This window comes from Pipistrellus hanaki (genome assembly GCF_964339955.1).
Source record: "Pipistrellus hanaki genome assembly, chromosome: 2".
Taxonomy (NCBI): Eukaryota; Metazoa; Chordata; class Mammalia; order Chiroptera; family Vespertilionidae; genus Pipistrellus; species Pipistrellus hanaki.
In genome coordinates this window covers 187,489,077-187,505,161 of record NC_140504.1, presented here as the reverse complement: position 1 = coordinate 187,505,161, position 16,085 = coordinate 187,489,077, and the positions used below count along the sequence as shown (strand labels likewise).

The following is a 16,085-nucleotide window of genomic DNA, read 5'->3' as shown; positions in this document are numbered from 1 at the left end:
ACATAATTAGATTACCATCTAATGATAATGTTATTTATAAGGTTTACAACCTCCATAACTAAGAACTTACACAATGTTTAGTGGTTTGAAACATACTATTTTTTTTCCCAAATGAGTACTTCCAAAACAAAAGGAACCTTTTAACTTCCAGTTCAATCCCAAAGCAATTTTAGAAGACTCTCAACATATTTCAAATAGAATTGTAAAAACACATGGATATAAAGCAGTTAGCAGAAAATCTGAGGCAAAAGTCTGTCTTGCCCCCTTTTCCAACTTCCGATAACTAGTTACAAATGTCCCTTATCTTTACCAATCTCCTAATCTTTAAATCCTCTCTTCCTTTTTCAAAACTTCTCTCCAACATATTCATTGTTTTAGCGCCTAAATTCAGGTCCTGATAGTGTTCACACCTGAATTTCTACAAAAATCTTTAACTGGCCTCTTTTCCAATAATCTAATAAACCCTTTGATTACTTAATCTATAATTTCAAGTTTATCAAGTCACTGTTCAACTTACAAGGCTTCAATGGTTCCCAAATGTTGGCAAGATCAAGTCCAATTGCCTCAGTATATCTTTCAAGACTGTTCATAATCTGACTGATCATTATACCTCCTACTCCATAATCTAAATTCTATTAGGTCACAAAAGTATTCTCAAATCCAATCATAATCCAAGTTTACTTCCAATCTCAGTATCTTTGCTCATGCTTCTGCCCTGGCCTGGAAAACCAAACTCTTCCTTTCTGTCTATTCCAATCCTATCCATCCATCTTATTGTAAAAATCTGGTCCAAACTGCCTCTATGAAGACCTCACAGACTAAAATTCAGCCAAGACTAATCTATGTAAACAATTCTTTAAGATCCTGATTACTCAATCTCTTTGAAATTGAACTATAGTCTTTTTAAAATGTCTAACACAATCATCAGCTCTCAAGTTACCACAAAAAAATATTTTAGCACATATTTGAAAGTATATAATTTTTTAAAGTTATACTAATAATATTTCATCCTGGCTGGTTTGGCTCAGTGGACTGTCTGTGGACTGAAAGATCCCAGGTTCTATTCCAGTCAAAAGGCACATGCCCAGGTTGTGGGCTCGATCCTCAGTAAGGGATGTGCAGTAGGCAGCTGTTCAATGATTCTCTCATCATTGTTGTTTCTCTCTCATCATTGTTATTTCTCCCTCTCTCCCTCTCGCTTTCTCTCTGAACTCAATAAAAATATATTTTTTTAAAAATATGTTTTTGAAGAGTATCTCATATTTCACTGCAATACAGCTGTGGCAGAAAAATATCTTCTACATTCAACCAACTACCATCTACTCTTTAGCAGTCTTCCTATCCTAAGGAACATAAGCCAATGTTGACCTCATTTATTTAGGAAATAATGACCTTAAAGACACAGTTCATTAAATCGTCATGTGTTCTGGTTTAAACAATACAATGTTCATGAGCAAGACACACACAACAGTATGTTGATATCACAGGGAAATGGGGGTGGGTAGAGACTGAAGAGGGTATGGGGGAGATAAATGGCAATGGGAAACTTGACCTGGAGTGGTGAACACATAATACAATATACAGATAATGTATTATAGAACTGTATATCTGAAACTTATGTAATTTTATTAACCAACTAGAAATCTGGTACATGAATTTGTACACAGGTAGGGTCCCTCAGCCTGCCCTGTGCAATTCTGAAACTGACTCTCTGACACCCCCTGAGGGGTCCCAGATTTCAAGAGGGTGCAGGCCAGGCCAACAGTGCATGATTAAAACCGGGGAGGCAGGAGGTTGGCCAGCCAGGAAAGGACCACAGGAAGGCTCCAGGGCGTGTCTGGCCCATCTTGCTCAGTCCCGATCAGCTGGACCCCAGCAGCAAGCTAACCTATTAGAGCGTCTGCCCCCTGGTGGTCAGTGCATATCATAGCGAGCAGTTGATTGGCCTTAGCCTATCATTAGCATATTATGCTTTGATTGGATGAACGGCCGACTGGTCAACTGCACACTTAGCATATTAGGTTTTTATTATATAAGATGTCACCCCAATAAATTTAATCAAAAAAAGTCAGGGAGTGGGGGGAAGCAAGTTCAGGAGTCAAACCCTAGCTTGGCATTAACCAGTTGTATTGAATTTGGGCAGGCTTATGTTTTAAGGATTTTCATTTATTAAAATGGGGATAATAGCCGAAACTGGTTTGGCTCAGTGGTAGAGCGTTGGTCTGCGGACTGAAGGATCCCAGGTTCGATTCCGGTCAGGGGCATGTACTTTGGTTGTGGGCACATCCCCAGTAGGGGGTGTGCAAGAGGCAGCTGGTCGATGTTTCTCTCTCAACGTTTCTAGCTCTTTATCTCTCTCCCTTCCTCTCTGTAAAAAAATCAATAAAATATTTTTTTAAAATAAATAAAATAAAATGGGGATAATAAAAGTACCCCAAAAGGTTGTTGAGAGAAAAATTAAAGACATGAAAAGCACTTAAGTACAGTGACTGGCATATAGTTAATATAGATTTGTTATTAGTCTTCAGTAACTAAGAATTCTTAGAAATTTTCAATTGTAAGACTTAGCTAAGCTGCTTATTCATTGATTATTAGATACAAATTACTAAGATGGCCTAAATCAGAAATATAAACCCAGGTAACGAGGTAGATAGAACATTTGTGATAAAGCTGCTCTGGGGTTTAAAAAGCCAAAAATTAACTTCATTTATCTTGCTCAGGATTTAGCTTCTCCAGTTAATTGGAAACTGGATAAAACCAGAGATTTCTTTGTTTAGAAACAGAAAAATGATGCTCACTGTTCGATTTCTGGTCAGGGCACAGGCCCAAGATGCGGGTTTAATCCCCGTGCGAGGGCAACCGATCAATGCCTCTATCTCACATCAATGTTCCTCTCTCTCTCTAAAATCAATAAAAATATATTTGTAAAAATAGGAACCGTTAATTTTGTTGCTGTTGTTAATCCTCACCCGAGGATATTTTCCACTGATTTTTAGGGAAAGTGGAAGAGAAAAAGACAGAGAAACATCTATGTGAGATAAACACATTGATTGGTTGCCTCATCCATGAGCCCTGATCAGGGCCCAGGCCAGGGAGGAGCCTGTAGCCAAAGTACATGGAATCAAACCTGGGCATGCACGAGGCAACAATCAATTTTTCACTCTCAAATAGATGTTTCTCTCTTCTCTCTTTTCTCTCTCTCTCCCCCTCCCTCCCTCTCCCTCCTTCCCTTCCTCTCACTCTGTCCCTCCCTCTCTCTCTTCTTCCCTCCTTCCCTCCCTTTCTTCTTCTCTTCCTCTCTCCCTCTCTCCTTCTTTTCAAAATCAATTAAAAAATTAGTCCTAGCTAATTTTGCTTAGTGAATAGAGCATCAGCCTCCGGATAGAAGGATTCCAGGTTCGATTCTGGTTAAGAGCACATGCCAGGGTTGCGGGCTTGATCCCCATAGGGGGCATTCAAGAGGCAGCTGATCAATGATTCTCTCTCATCATTGATGTTTCTATCTCTCCTCCCTTCCTCTCTGAAATCAATAAAACTATATATTCTTTTAAGTCATTAAAAATTAAATATACTCTCAAAAACTTTTTTTAATAATGACTAATATTTACTACCTACCAACATTATGATCTAAGTGCTTTTGTACATTAAATTATTTAATCCCACAGCCACTATCACCATCTTAGAGATGAAAATATTGGGGCTAAGGCTATGAAACTGGAACTGTAGAGCTTTAAATAACCTTATTATAAGGCAAAGTGCTATTTAACCAAAAATGGTCAAAGAATGAGAATGACACAAATGAGTAACCAACTGTTAAAGAATTAGCATACAATAAAGCTTTACTTGAATAAAATGTGTGATTCAGAAATGTATTCCAAGATCCCATGATGCCTAGAAACCAACACTATGAACAATTCTATTGTGAATGTATAAAGTGTAGGAGACTGGGTTAAATACATACTAACTTTGTAATCCATTCTGAAAAGTGTCTTTTTGTAATAAATTCCCCATAGTTTATTATTTGTCTCTTCATATTTCAAAAGAAAACTTCTGATTCTACTTATACTTTTTTTTTTTTTTAACATTTTATTGATTTTTTACAGGGAGGAAGAGAGAGAGATAGAGAGCCTGAAACGTCAATGAGAAACATTGACCAGCCACCTCCTGCACACCCCCCACTGGGGATGTGCCCGCAACCAATGTACATGCCCTTGACCGGAATCGAACCCGGGACCTTTCAGTCTGCAGACCAACGCTCTACCACTGAGCCAAACCTGTTTCGGCTATACTTTTTATTTTAATCTATCTATATATATAAAAGGCTAAGTGTCTGTACGACTGGTATCTATGATGCACACTGACCATTGGGGGGGCAGATGCTCACCACAGGAGCTGCCATGACATGCACCAGCCATTTAAAAATACAGACCTGGCCCCAGAACAGCAGCAGCCAGAACAAGAGCATCAACGGCCAGCACTGGAGCAGCCAGACCTGGGGCAGTGGCAGCCAGGCCTGAGGCAGAGGCGGCCAAGCCCAGGGTGGCCAGTCCAGGAACACCCAGACACGGAGTGGCTGGGCCCGGAGAAGCCCGGCCCAGAGCAGCCGGGTTGGGAGCAGCCAGGCCCAGAACAGCAGTAGACAACCACGAAGAATCCAGGCTGGGAGCGGCCAGGCTCGGAGCAGCCGGGTCGGGTGCGGCCAGGCCCGGAGCAGCGGCGGCCAGGCTGGGAGCGGCCAGGCCCGGAGCAGCTAGGTCTGGTGTGGCCAGGCCTGGAGCAGCGGCTGCCAGGCTAGGAGCGGCCAGGCCCGGAGCAGCAGCTGCCAGGCTGGGAGCAGCCAGGTCCGGAGCAGCCGGGTCTGGTGTGGCCAGGCCCGGAGCAGCGGCTGCCAGGCTGGGAGCGGCCAGGCCCGGAGCAGCAGCTGCCAGGCTGAGAGCGGCCAGGCCCGGAGCAGCCGGGTCTGGTGCGGCCAGGCCCGGAGCAGCCGGGTCTGGTGCGGCCAGGCCCGGAGCAGCGGCTGCCAGGCTGGGAGCGGCCAGGCCCGGAGCAGCAGCTGCCAGGCTGGGAGCGGCCAGGCCCGGAGCAGCAGCTGCCAGGCTGGGAGCGGCCAGGCCCGGAGCAGCCGGGTCTGGTGCAGCCAGGCCAGGAGCAGCGGCTGCCAGGCTGGGAGCGGCCAGGCCCGGAGCAGCCGGGTCTGGTGCGGCCAGGCCAGGAGCAGTGGCTGCCAGGCTGGGAGCGGCCAGGCCCGGAGCAGCCGGGTCTTGTGCGGCCAGGCCCGGAGCAGCGGCTGCCAGGGTGGGAGCGGCCAGGCCCGGAGCAGCCGGGTCTGGTGCGGCCAGGCCCGGAGCAGTGGCTGCCAGGCTGGGAGTGGCCAGGCCTGGAGAAGCGGCTGCCAGGCTGGGAGCGGCCAGGCCCGGAGCAGCCGGGTCTGGTGCGGCCAGGCCCGGAGCAGCGGCGGCCAGGCTGGGAGCGGCCAGGCCCGGAGCAGCCGGGTCTGGTGCGGCCAGGCCTGGAGCAGCAGCTGCCAGGCTGGGAGCGGCCAGGCCCGGAGCAGCCGGGTCTGGTGCGGCCAGGCCAGGAGCAATGGCTGCCAGGCTGGGAGCAGCCAGGCCCGGAGCAGCGGCTGTCAGGCTGGGAGCGGCCAGGCCCGGAGCGGCCGGGACCGGAGCAACCGGTCCCAGAGCAGCCGGGTCGGGTGCGGCCAGGCCTGTAGTAGCAACAGCCAAGTCCAGAACAACTAGGTCGGGAGCGGCAGTGACCAGACCCGGAGCAGCTGGTTGTGGAACGAACCAGAGCAACAGAGGCCAGGCCCGGAGCAGCCAGGCCCGAAACAGCTCGCTCCTCGCCTGTACCTGCCCACGGCTGCCTCTCAGACATGGCTGGAAACTTTTGCGGGAACTTGAGGGTCTGCTGAATCAAGTGATGAAGGCTTAGATCTGGATGTGTTGAGTTAGTATAGCGCTGGGGTGTTGATCTGTAAGTGCCTTGGGTGGGGCCTGGATGAGGCTGGTTGACCTATTTGGAAATGTCTTTTGTGTGAAGTGTATCATTGGGCATGTGGAGGTATTATTGATATGAGATAATGCTAAGTAACAGATTTACTATCTGAAAAGGGATTTACTATCGGGGAAAGGGAGGGAGGAAGAGACTGAACATAAACTGTGCACCTATGGATGAGGACAATGGGGGATGGGGAGGGGGCGGAGGGTGGGGTGGGAACCTGGTGGAGGGGGGAAGAAATGAGGAACCTTTGTAATAATATGAACAATAAAGATTGATTTGAAAAAAAAAATAAAAAAAAATACAGACCTGGCACCACTCAGCTTCCCCGAAGTGGGACATAGGCCCTGCCACCACCCCAGAGCAACACCACACCAAATCACAGCCAACGCTGCCAAGACCCCCTGGTGCAAAATGCAGCCCAGCCCAGCCTGGAAAGGGTTGCTATGGGCACCAGTTATGACGTCACATAGCAACTATATCTTCTCCCTAGCAACTAGCATCCTTGGAGTTTCTTCAGCCCAGGAACCAGACTTGCTTTATAGTCAGGTGCACACATTTTACAGCTGAACCAAATGTGAAGCATTTTCCCATGCGTCATCTCATTTGATTGTCACAGAAGTCCTGGAGTAGGTAGACAGGAGACTCAGTAGAATCCTATTTTCTTTTCATCAGCAAGAAGCAAAGCACAATATTAAAATATCTTTTCTAATTAATTTCCTTTTAATGTGCACAAATCCGTGCATTGAGACACTACTAATAAATACGTTAAAAAGCAAATAGGCTGATTTCATAAAATATTTCTAGCTCATTTAAAGAAAAAGAGAATAGTAAGATTATAAAAGGTAACAAAATTATTCCAATATCTCTCAGAAACCTCCTAAGTCCCTCTGCCCCAATGTTTTCATTTTTAAAAATTTACTAAATTACATGCATATTAGCATAACCAATGGGCACAGATACTGGGACGGTGGGGGCTTGCCCTTGGGAGTGGGAATGGCGGGTTTGGGGGTCAATCGGGGAAAATGAGACATATGTAAAACTTTAGACAATAAAAAATAAAATAAATATTACTGAGCAAAAGAGAAAAAAAAGTTTCTAAATTACCCCAAAATCTTCTGATATTGTTTCTAAATTGCCCCAAAATCAGCAAAGTCAAAATGGCCCTGGCCAGTGTGGCTCAGTTGGCGGAGTGCAGTCCCATGCACACAAGTTCGATTCCCAGTCAGGGACATATCCAGGTTGTAAGCTAAATCCCCAGAACAAGGCAGCCACTCAATGTTTTCCTCTCATCAATGTTTCTGTCTCTATCTCCCTCTCCCTTCCTCTCTCAAATCAATAAAAACATTTTTTTAAATATATTTTATTGATTTTATACAGAGAGGAAGGGAGAGAGAGAGTTAGAAACATCGATGATAGAGAGTCATCGATCAGCTGCCTCTTGCACACCCCCTACTGGGGATATGCCCACAACCAAGGTACATGCCCTTGACCGGAATCGAACCCGGGACCCTTCAGTCCCCAAGCTGACGCTCTTAACCATTGAGCCAAACCGGTCCCGGCAATAAAAACATATTTTTAAAACAGTCAAAATGATCACTACTTAAAAATAAATAGTAGGCAACTAATCAAAAATATTTATCACTCAATTGTGCAATATGTTAAGCTAAACCATCTCAGTTACTAATTAAATTTGCTTAAAGTTCACACAAAATTAGTATATGCATTTAATAAAAGAGGAAGAATAACTACTGAGAGAGCTTACTGACACGTAAGAGAAGGTGACTATAAACAGGTTTAATTGGCTTAAATTTTTCATTGTTGACATCATAATAAAATGCCATTTATCAGAATAATTCAAATGAAATTACTTTCTAGTATCTCATTTCAGTTAATAACTCCAATCTGAAAGCATGAGAAGCACTGACTAAGCATCTTCCCAAGAAGACACTGTGCATAATTACTTTTTACCAATGACAGATTCCAAAGAAATATCTGCTTTGTGGTACTAGGACTGGAGTCTTGTACCTTCACAACCTAATAATTATAAAGTCACCTGAAGCAGCTGGGGCTCTCCCAGTCTTTGCATTAGAGAAAACACTAAACAGAATTCTAATAAAAAGAATCCATGTTAAGAAGCTGAGAAATTAAAATTGCTCCCTATACATAAACATCATTATGATCGATCATCAAAAACTCTACTGAGCCTGGCCAGCATGGCTCAGTGGTTGAGCGTCAACCTATGAACCAGGAGGCTTGGTCCCCATTGGGGGGTGTGCAAAGGCAACCAATCAATGATTCTCTCTTACCTTTAATGTTTCTATCTCTCTCTCCCTCTCCCTTTGTCTCTAAAATCAATAAGAATGTTTTTTAAATACTCTGCTGAGAATCTACTATGTGCAAAGCTCAGTGAAAGGAACTGAGAGGAATAATGGCTAAGACAAAATTATCTACTGATCAAGAAGATTCTGATCAAATTAGGTAAAGATACAAGATAGTCAAGTTATCTAAGAGTAGGATGGGTACTGGCATTACAAGCTGCAAGATTTTTAAGATCCAACTAGGTAGCTAAGACATGCTAGTGTGACTTACCAAAAACATAAGAGGTATCAGCAATTAATGTCACAATTTTTCAAAGTGAAGCTAACTATTATTGCAAAGCCAGGATAGACTTCAAAGAGGGGTAATTGAGCTGAGCATTGAAGGATGGAAAGATTAATTGGTTAAACAGCATAAGAGAAAAAAGGGACAAAAGATAATGGCAACAATGGTGTGAATTGGGCCAGTGGTGATTAAATATTTATAAATACCTACTATCTCAGTCATTGTTAGGTACTAGGTATACACTGGTGAACAAAACCGATGAGTACCCTGCTCCTGTGAAGTCCAGTAGGGAAGACAGATAATAATCACACAAGCAGATATATCATTACAAATTGTAATAGGCGCTAAGAAGAGAGGCAACAGGAAATACTAGTAACGGGAAAGGACTGGCAAAATAGGGATGAGGGAAAGCAACTCTGATACATAAGCTGAGGCTTAAAGAATGCAGCCATGCAGAAACCGGTCTGGCTCAGTGGACAGAGCGTCAGCCTGCGGACTGAAAGGTCCCAGGTTCGATTCCGGACAAGGGCATGTACCTTGGTTGCGGGCACATCCCCAGTAGGGGTGGTGCAAGAGGCAGCTGATCGATGATTCTCTCTCATCGATGTTTCTAACTCTCTATCCCTCTCTTTATCTCTGTAAAAAAATCAATAAACTTTATGAAAGAAAGAAAGAAAGAAAGAAAGAAAGAAAGAAAGAAAGAAAGAAAGAAAGAAAGAAAGAAAGAATACAGCCATGGCCTAACCGGTTTGGGTCCCAGGTTCAGCCGAAACCGGTTTGGCTCAGTGGATAGAGCGTCGGCTTGGGGACTGAAGGGTCCCGGGTTCGATTCGGGTCAAGGGCATGTACCTTGGTTGCGGGCACATCCCCAGTAGGGGGTGTGCAAGAGGCAGCTGATCGATGACTCTCTCTCATTGATGTTTCTAGCTCTCTATCCCTCTCTCTTCCTCTCTGTAAAAAATCAATAAAATATATTTAAAAAAATAAAAAAATAAAGGGTCCCAGTTTCGATTCCAGTCAAGGGCATGTACCTTGGTTGCGGGCACATTCCCAGTAGGGGGTGTGCAGGAGGCAGCTTGATTGATGTTTCTCTCTCATCGATGTTTCTATCTCTCTCTCTCCCTTCCTCTCTGTACTAGTAAAAAATCAATAAAATGTATTTTTATAAAAGAAAGCAGCCAGGTAAAAATCAGGGGAAAGAGTGTTCAAAAGAGAGCCAGCCTAAATAGCATCGTCCTGATATATTAAAGTTGTGGTTTCAATCTTTAGTTGGGACACACACAAGAATCAACCAATGAGCCAAAACCGGTTTGGCTCAGTGGATAGAGCGTTGGCCTGCGGACTGAAGGGTCCCAGGTTCAATTCCGGTCAAGGGCATGTACCTTGGTTGCAGGCATCCCCAGTAAGGGGTGTGCAGGAGGCAGCTGATGGATGTTTCTCGATATTTCTAACTCACTATCCCTCTCCCTTCCTCTCTGTAAAAAATCAATATATTAAAAAAAAAAAAAAAAAAAGAATCAACCAATGAATGCACAAATATATGGATGTTTCTCTCTTCCTTCTTCTCTAAAATCAATAAAATTTTTATAAAAGAAAAAGAGAAGGCCACCCATACAAAAGCCCAAAGGTATGAAAGAACTTGCTGAATTTAAAAGTAATAAGAAGCTACTGTGACTGAAGCATAATGGACAATGTGCTTAGAGGCAGGGGCCAGATTATATACAAGGCATAACAAGCCAAGATAAAATGTTTGCAGCCCTGGCCAGTTTGCTCAGTGATTAGAGTCAGCCTGCAGAGACAAGGGTCTCAGATTCAATTCGGGTTCAATTCCCTGTCAGGGAGATGGTCAGGATCAGGGACACATACCTCAGTTGCAGGTTCCCCAGCCCAGGTAGAGGCATGTGTGGGAGGCAACCAATCAATGTGTCTCTTTCCCTTCAATGTTTTTTTCTTCCTCTCCCCCCACTCCTCCTCCTTCTCTTATACTCTCTGGAAATCAACGGAAAAAATATCCTCAGGTGAGGATTAAAAAAAAGTGTTTGCATACTCATAAACATACCCTATATAATAAAAGGCTAATATGCAAATTGTCCCCTTGACCAGGAGTTTGACCAAGGGAGGGGCCAGCTGGCCGACCAACCACAGCCCCTCCCCCTGGCTGGCCCTGCACCAATCAGCGCCCTTCATCCTATGGGGGGAAGCCCCTCCTGGCAGATAGCCCAGCCCAATCACGGCTGAGCTGGCCAGACCCCACCCATGCATGAATTCATGCACCGGGCCTCTAGTTGTTGAATAAAAGGAGCCAGACCCAAAAGAATATATGGAATATGATTCCATTTTTACAAAAACAGATAAAACTGTCCTATCTGGTTTGGCCCAATGGATAAAGCATCAGCCTGTGAACTGAAGGGTCCCTGGTTGAGCATTGACCTATGAAATAGGAGGTCACATGCCAGAGTTGGGGGCTCAAACCCCAGGAGGTGGACAGGAAGCAGCCAAATAGATAGCCAATAGATAATTCTCTCTTAACACTGACTAGTGGCCCAGCATGCGAAATCGCGTGCATCAGGCTACCTGCCACCGCTTCCAAGGGAGCCAGCAGGGGCCAAAGCAGGCAAGCAGGAGTGCGCCACTCACGCAAGAGGGAGGTGGAAGGGAAGGGAGTCGCCATCAGGAGCTGGAGGAAAGGGGAAGAGGGACCAAGAGATGCTCCATGCATCTCCTGATGACTGGTTGCACATGCAGCCTTACCCACCTGCACACGCCTGTATTGGCTGTTATGTGTGAGGGTCTGATGACCATGTGCATATTAGCCTTTTATTATATAGAATGTTTCTATCTCTCTCTCCCTCTCCCTTCCTCTCTGAAACCAATTAAAATATATTTTTTAATAAAAAAAGAAATAGATAAAAATAGCAATGCCTAAACAGGTAAGCAATTCTTGTTGTTTTGGCTTATATTTTAATGTGGGATTTTCAGACACTTATTTTGCCCCCTCCCCCTACTCTTCCTTCTCCTCAACCCTAATACACCAAAGAGTGTAATAAAATAAAAAGACCCCAAACTTGAGCATCAATTATACAGGAGTTCAACTCAATGGTCTGCCCCTCACTAGCTTTGGCATAACTACTCTGAGCTCAGATCCCTCATATATAAAATGAGGAGGATAATGACTATCTCATAGAATTATTATTTTCTCCCTGTCATACCCAAAATACTGAGTTGGTGGACTGTTATTTTAATTTAATTATTATTTCCTAATGGTATATGGATGGTTGAGAAGTTTCCATTCTCAGGATTCACGGGTGGGAGAAGATGATTATAAAATAGGCAACATAAAGAAATAGAATGAATAAAGAGAAATAAGGAGTAAGAGGTAAAAAACTGAGTTTCTTTTAGAAGTGCAATAACAAGTTTCAAGCATTTCCTTAGATATTAACTTAAATGAAAGCAGACTGGGCAGGTTCAGTAAAGAGAAATTATGAGAAGGAAAAAATAAACTTAGGTCTTCCCAGCAAGACACAATTTCTACTTAATGTGTTCCCTTTGTGGAATATTAGCTAAAACAGGTTAGAGGTAAACTAAGGATATTCTGTCACAGGTGGAAGGGCAGGTCTTTAATTATTTTACAGCATCCCCACCCTGAAGAACTATTTGAACAACCATAGTCTGTAAGTGCTTCTTAAGGATGGCCAAAGATGTTCTATATTTCAGGAGCTACCATTTCATAAAAAATAAATAAATAGCAGTTCAACTCTTCAATAAATCTTTGGGTAAGTCTTCTCCCACAGTGTATCAAAAATAATGAAAACCTGGTTTAATATATTTCCCGATTTGACAAATGTCCCCATCTTCCCTCTCTTATTCTCCTCATGCATCTCACCATCAAATATCTAAGATTTCCCCTCTTTCCTACAAACTTGGCACCTGAACTCTCTAATATTCTCTCTGATGGCACAGTATTGAATGTGAATATAAAAACTTGACAAAATTTACAGGGACCACTCTGCTAACCAAGGCAGTAGTGATTGCACAGCTGTATACATTTGTCATGTATCCATCACAAAGTGTACCCTTAAAATTGGTGAATTTTATTGTAGGTAAACTATACCTGGACAAAGCTGACTGGGGGGGGGGGGGGGGGGGCCAGCCAGTGTTGCTCAGTAGTTGAGGTCACTAGTTTTGATTCCCAATCAGGGCACATGCAAACTCAATCCCCAAAATGTCCCATGCAGGAGGCAGCTGATCAATGTTTCTCTCTCATCAATGTTTATCTTTTTCTCTTCTCCCTCGCCCTTCCTCTCTCTTTAATAAAGTCAAGAAAAACACTTTTAAGAAAAGAATGTATGCATTCATTCAGCAAATATTTATTTATTTAGCACCTATTATGTGCATTCAAAGTTTAGACCAAATCTTTCAGCTTGACTATGTAGGTCCTACCTGTATGCAATGTGCTTTACTCATAAGCTGACAATGTCCCACAAAGCCATGTTACATGAAAAATGGTTTCGTTCGTGATGGCAAATACCACCTCAATGATGGCCTCTACAGTGGAAGAACCATTAGCTATCGAACATCTTCCATTACATAAATGCAATCTTTGATCACCCAGGTACTCTATAAGAAAAAAATGTATTAAGCAACTACTACATATAGAACCATAGCACTACAGCATGGGTTTGTCTTTCTAAAAAAAACAACAAAAACAAAAACAAAAACAAACTAGAACATCTCAAAAGCATTCTGACAACACTGCTGGAGGAAAAGAAGGAAACACTTAATTGACTGGGTCCCAGTAACCTAGTGGCTCAAAAACCTAGAAACTAGCCTCCTGCTTCCCAATGCAGTATGCTTAATGGTGACCTTAGACACAGACTTGAGTTTTAATTCCAGCTCCACTTCTTACTAGTTTTTATATAAACTTGGGGAAAATCCCTTTAGCTTCTGACCCTCACCATTTGCTCATCTGTGAAACAGAGACGCCAACTATCGATACTTGTGAAGACTTTGAGATATATCCCACCAAGCACCATTATCGGGCACAGAATAGGCACTCAACAATATTAGTTCCCCTTCTTGGTCTTAAATTATTTAAGAGTAAGAAAACACCTATTAATCAAGGCTGATCCAAAAATCCCCGTTAGTAATCACAGGACGATGAGCCAGTACTTGCTGTCTTGTTTATATTCTAATCAACTCCCTTCCCACCCCACCATTTCCAGTTTTTCAAACTTGAGCGACTATGTTTAGAAAAGCGATTTAATTTTAGAAACCTGGAAAATTCTTCTGAGTAAATTGAGCACAACTTTAATATGCCCCGAGGGGAATTCTGAGCAAAATAATTATTTCTGACAAGAGAACTTTCTCTGGGGGGTTATTCAGTGTAACCACACGAATGCCACCAAACACGCAACGTGACAGGAAGCAATCGGGAACATGCTTGTGTAGATTCTCAGAAGGGAAATGTTCCCCGAAAACCCATGCTCCTCTCTCCCTCCTTCATCCGAGGCAGTAAAATCTGACTGGGTGAACTGAATTCCCCCGGTTCTGACACCAGTCCAGCTCCTTAGGCCAGAACTGCGGCAGTCCGTAAAAAGCCCTGAACAAACCCTACAAAGGTCAAAAGACACCGCCCCCCCGCCCCCCCAAAAAAAGCAGGGACGTCCAGAGAGTCTTTTCTCCACCAGCGACAGACAGAGAAGGCACCAGGAGCTCAGAAGCATAATTTGCTTCTTCCCAAGGTCATTCATGTCAGAGAAGGTGCGACGGGGACTCTGCCTGCCTGTCTCTGCGGAGATCGCACTGCAGCAGCGTTTTTGGGGGTGTCTCTGCTCTCCCCCTCTCCCACCCGCAAGCGTGAGCACCCGTCTCGGCATTTCCGAGAGACAAGCCACGACAAGTTCTGCAGCGTTAGGAAAGGGGCTGACGGCGAAGAAACAGATGCTGCACAGCAAGATGGTCTTTCCTGGCTCCCGGAGCGTCCTCCCTCCAAGGTTATTCGCAGAAACCGCAGCCCCCCGCCCGGCCGCTCCGGGACGCCGGGTTCCCTGCGGGCAGCCTCCGCAGCCCGCGGCCACCGGCCCCAGAAACCGCACTTCATTCCTGCGCCTCGGGAAGCCATGGCTCCTGCCCGGCCGGCGGGGCGGGGGTGCGCGGGGGGCGGGAGGGCGGCGGGAGGCGGGCCGCGTGCGCTGCGGAAAGTTCACCGCGGCGGCGGCGGCGGCGGCCGGCCCGGCCCAGCTCGCCCGCGTCCCCCTGCAGATTCCACCATTAATTAGTCCTCAGGACTGTCTACTGGCAACTTAAACAAAGCGAATGCCTCACATTCCTTCCTAGCCCGGCGGTCTGGCCGTGAGACCAGCATCCGCCGCCGGGACGCGGCCGGCGAGGCGGGCCGACAGCTGCGGCGGCGGCGGCGGGACCCCTCCCCGCCCGGCCCGGCCCGGCCCGGCCCGCACCCCGCAGCGCAGTCCCGCAGCGGCCCCCGCACGCCGGCCCGAAGGCTCCCACCCTCCTCCCTCCTCTCCTCTCCTCCTCCTCTCCTCCTCCTCCTCTCCTCCTCCTCCTCCTCCTCCTCCTCAGGAGCGCCCGGCTCTTCCTGTAAGATCACTTCCTTCCTCCCGGGTGCCCGCGGGCCCCGCGCAGCCCCCTCCCCGGCCGCCGGCCCCCCGCCCCGCCGCGCCGCTCCCCGCCCCCACCGGCCCCGCGCGCTCGCCCTCCGACTCCCCAACTCGACCTGAAAACTCTCCCTCCGCCCCCCCTGCACCCCCAAAAACATCCCCTGAGCTCCCGGCCCAACGTTTCTCCTCAGAGTCTCCTTCCCACCGAGAGAGAAGTCTCTCCGAGGCTTCCCTCCCCCTCCAAAAACTCCAGAAACATTCTCAAGGTCTCGCCGCCCCCCAAGGTCTGCCCTTCCGAGCCCTGCCCCCCGAAATTCCAAGCTCGCCCTCCACCTCAACTCCGCACCCCGCAGCCCGCCCCCGGGGCGCCCGCCGGCACTGCCCGCCGCCCCCGCCGCCCCCGGCTGCCCCCGACCCCTCCGCGGGGCCGGCCATCCCCTCCGACGCCCTCCCCGGCCCCGGCCTCCCGCCCCGCGCCCCCGCCGCCCCGCCGCAGACCCCTCACCTCGGCGGCTCCGGCCCACGCTCCCGCCCGCCCGCCGCGGGCTCAGGCACTCGGCTCCCGGCCGCCGGCGCCTCCTCGGGCTCCCCTGGACTGACAATGAGGGGCGGGCCCGGCGGGTGACGTCAGCGTCCTGGAGGCGGGGTCTGGTGTGAGGGGCGGGGCTAGGTCGTACGCTCCGCCCCCTCCGCCTCGTTTACCCTTCCCCAGACCGGGACTCCGCCGCCAAGTTGTAGGCGCGGTGGGAATTCAAGATGGGAGGCAAAACGTCCTGCTTCCAAGAGGGGCACTCACCCTCTGCGGTGTTTCGAGGACGAAGTGAGATAATCCATGGAAAGGTGGTTAGCCCGGGGCCTGAT

At 46.8% G+C, this 16,085-nt stretch overlaps 1 protein-coding gene across 4 annotated transcripts in view; it reads right to left on the bottom strand.

The window, feature by feature from the left end:
* LUZP1 (leucine zipper protein 1) overlaps window positions 1-16,085 on the bottom strand; it is a 73,139-nt gene that overhangs the window by 51,477 nt on the left and 5,577 nt on the right. For 2 of the 4 annotated variants that reach the window (XR_014794200.1, XM_084874865.1), the window contains exon 1: window positions 15,730-15,844. The exons of the other annotated variants lie outside the window; for them this stretch is intronic. The gene's annotated coding sequence lies outside the window, so the exon portion shown is untranslated. Of the gene's footprint in view, window positions 1-15,729; window positions 15,845-16,085 lie in introns of those variants that run through there. 4 annotated transcript variants of the gene reach the window in all.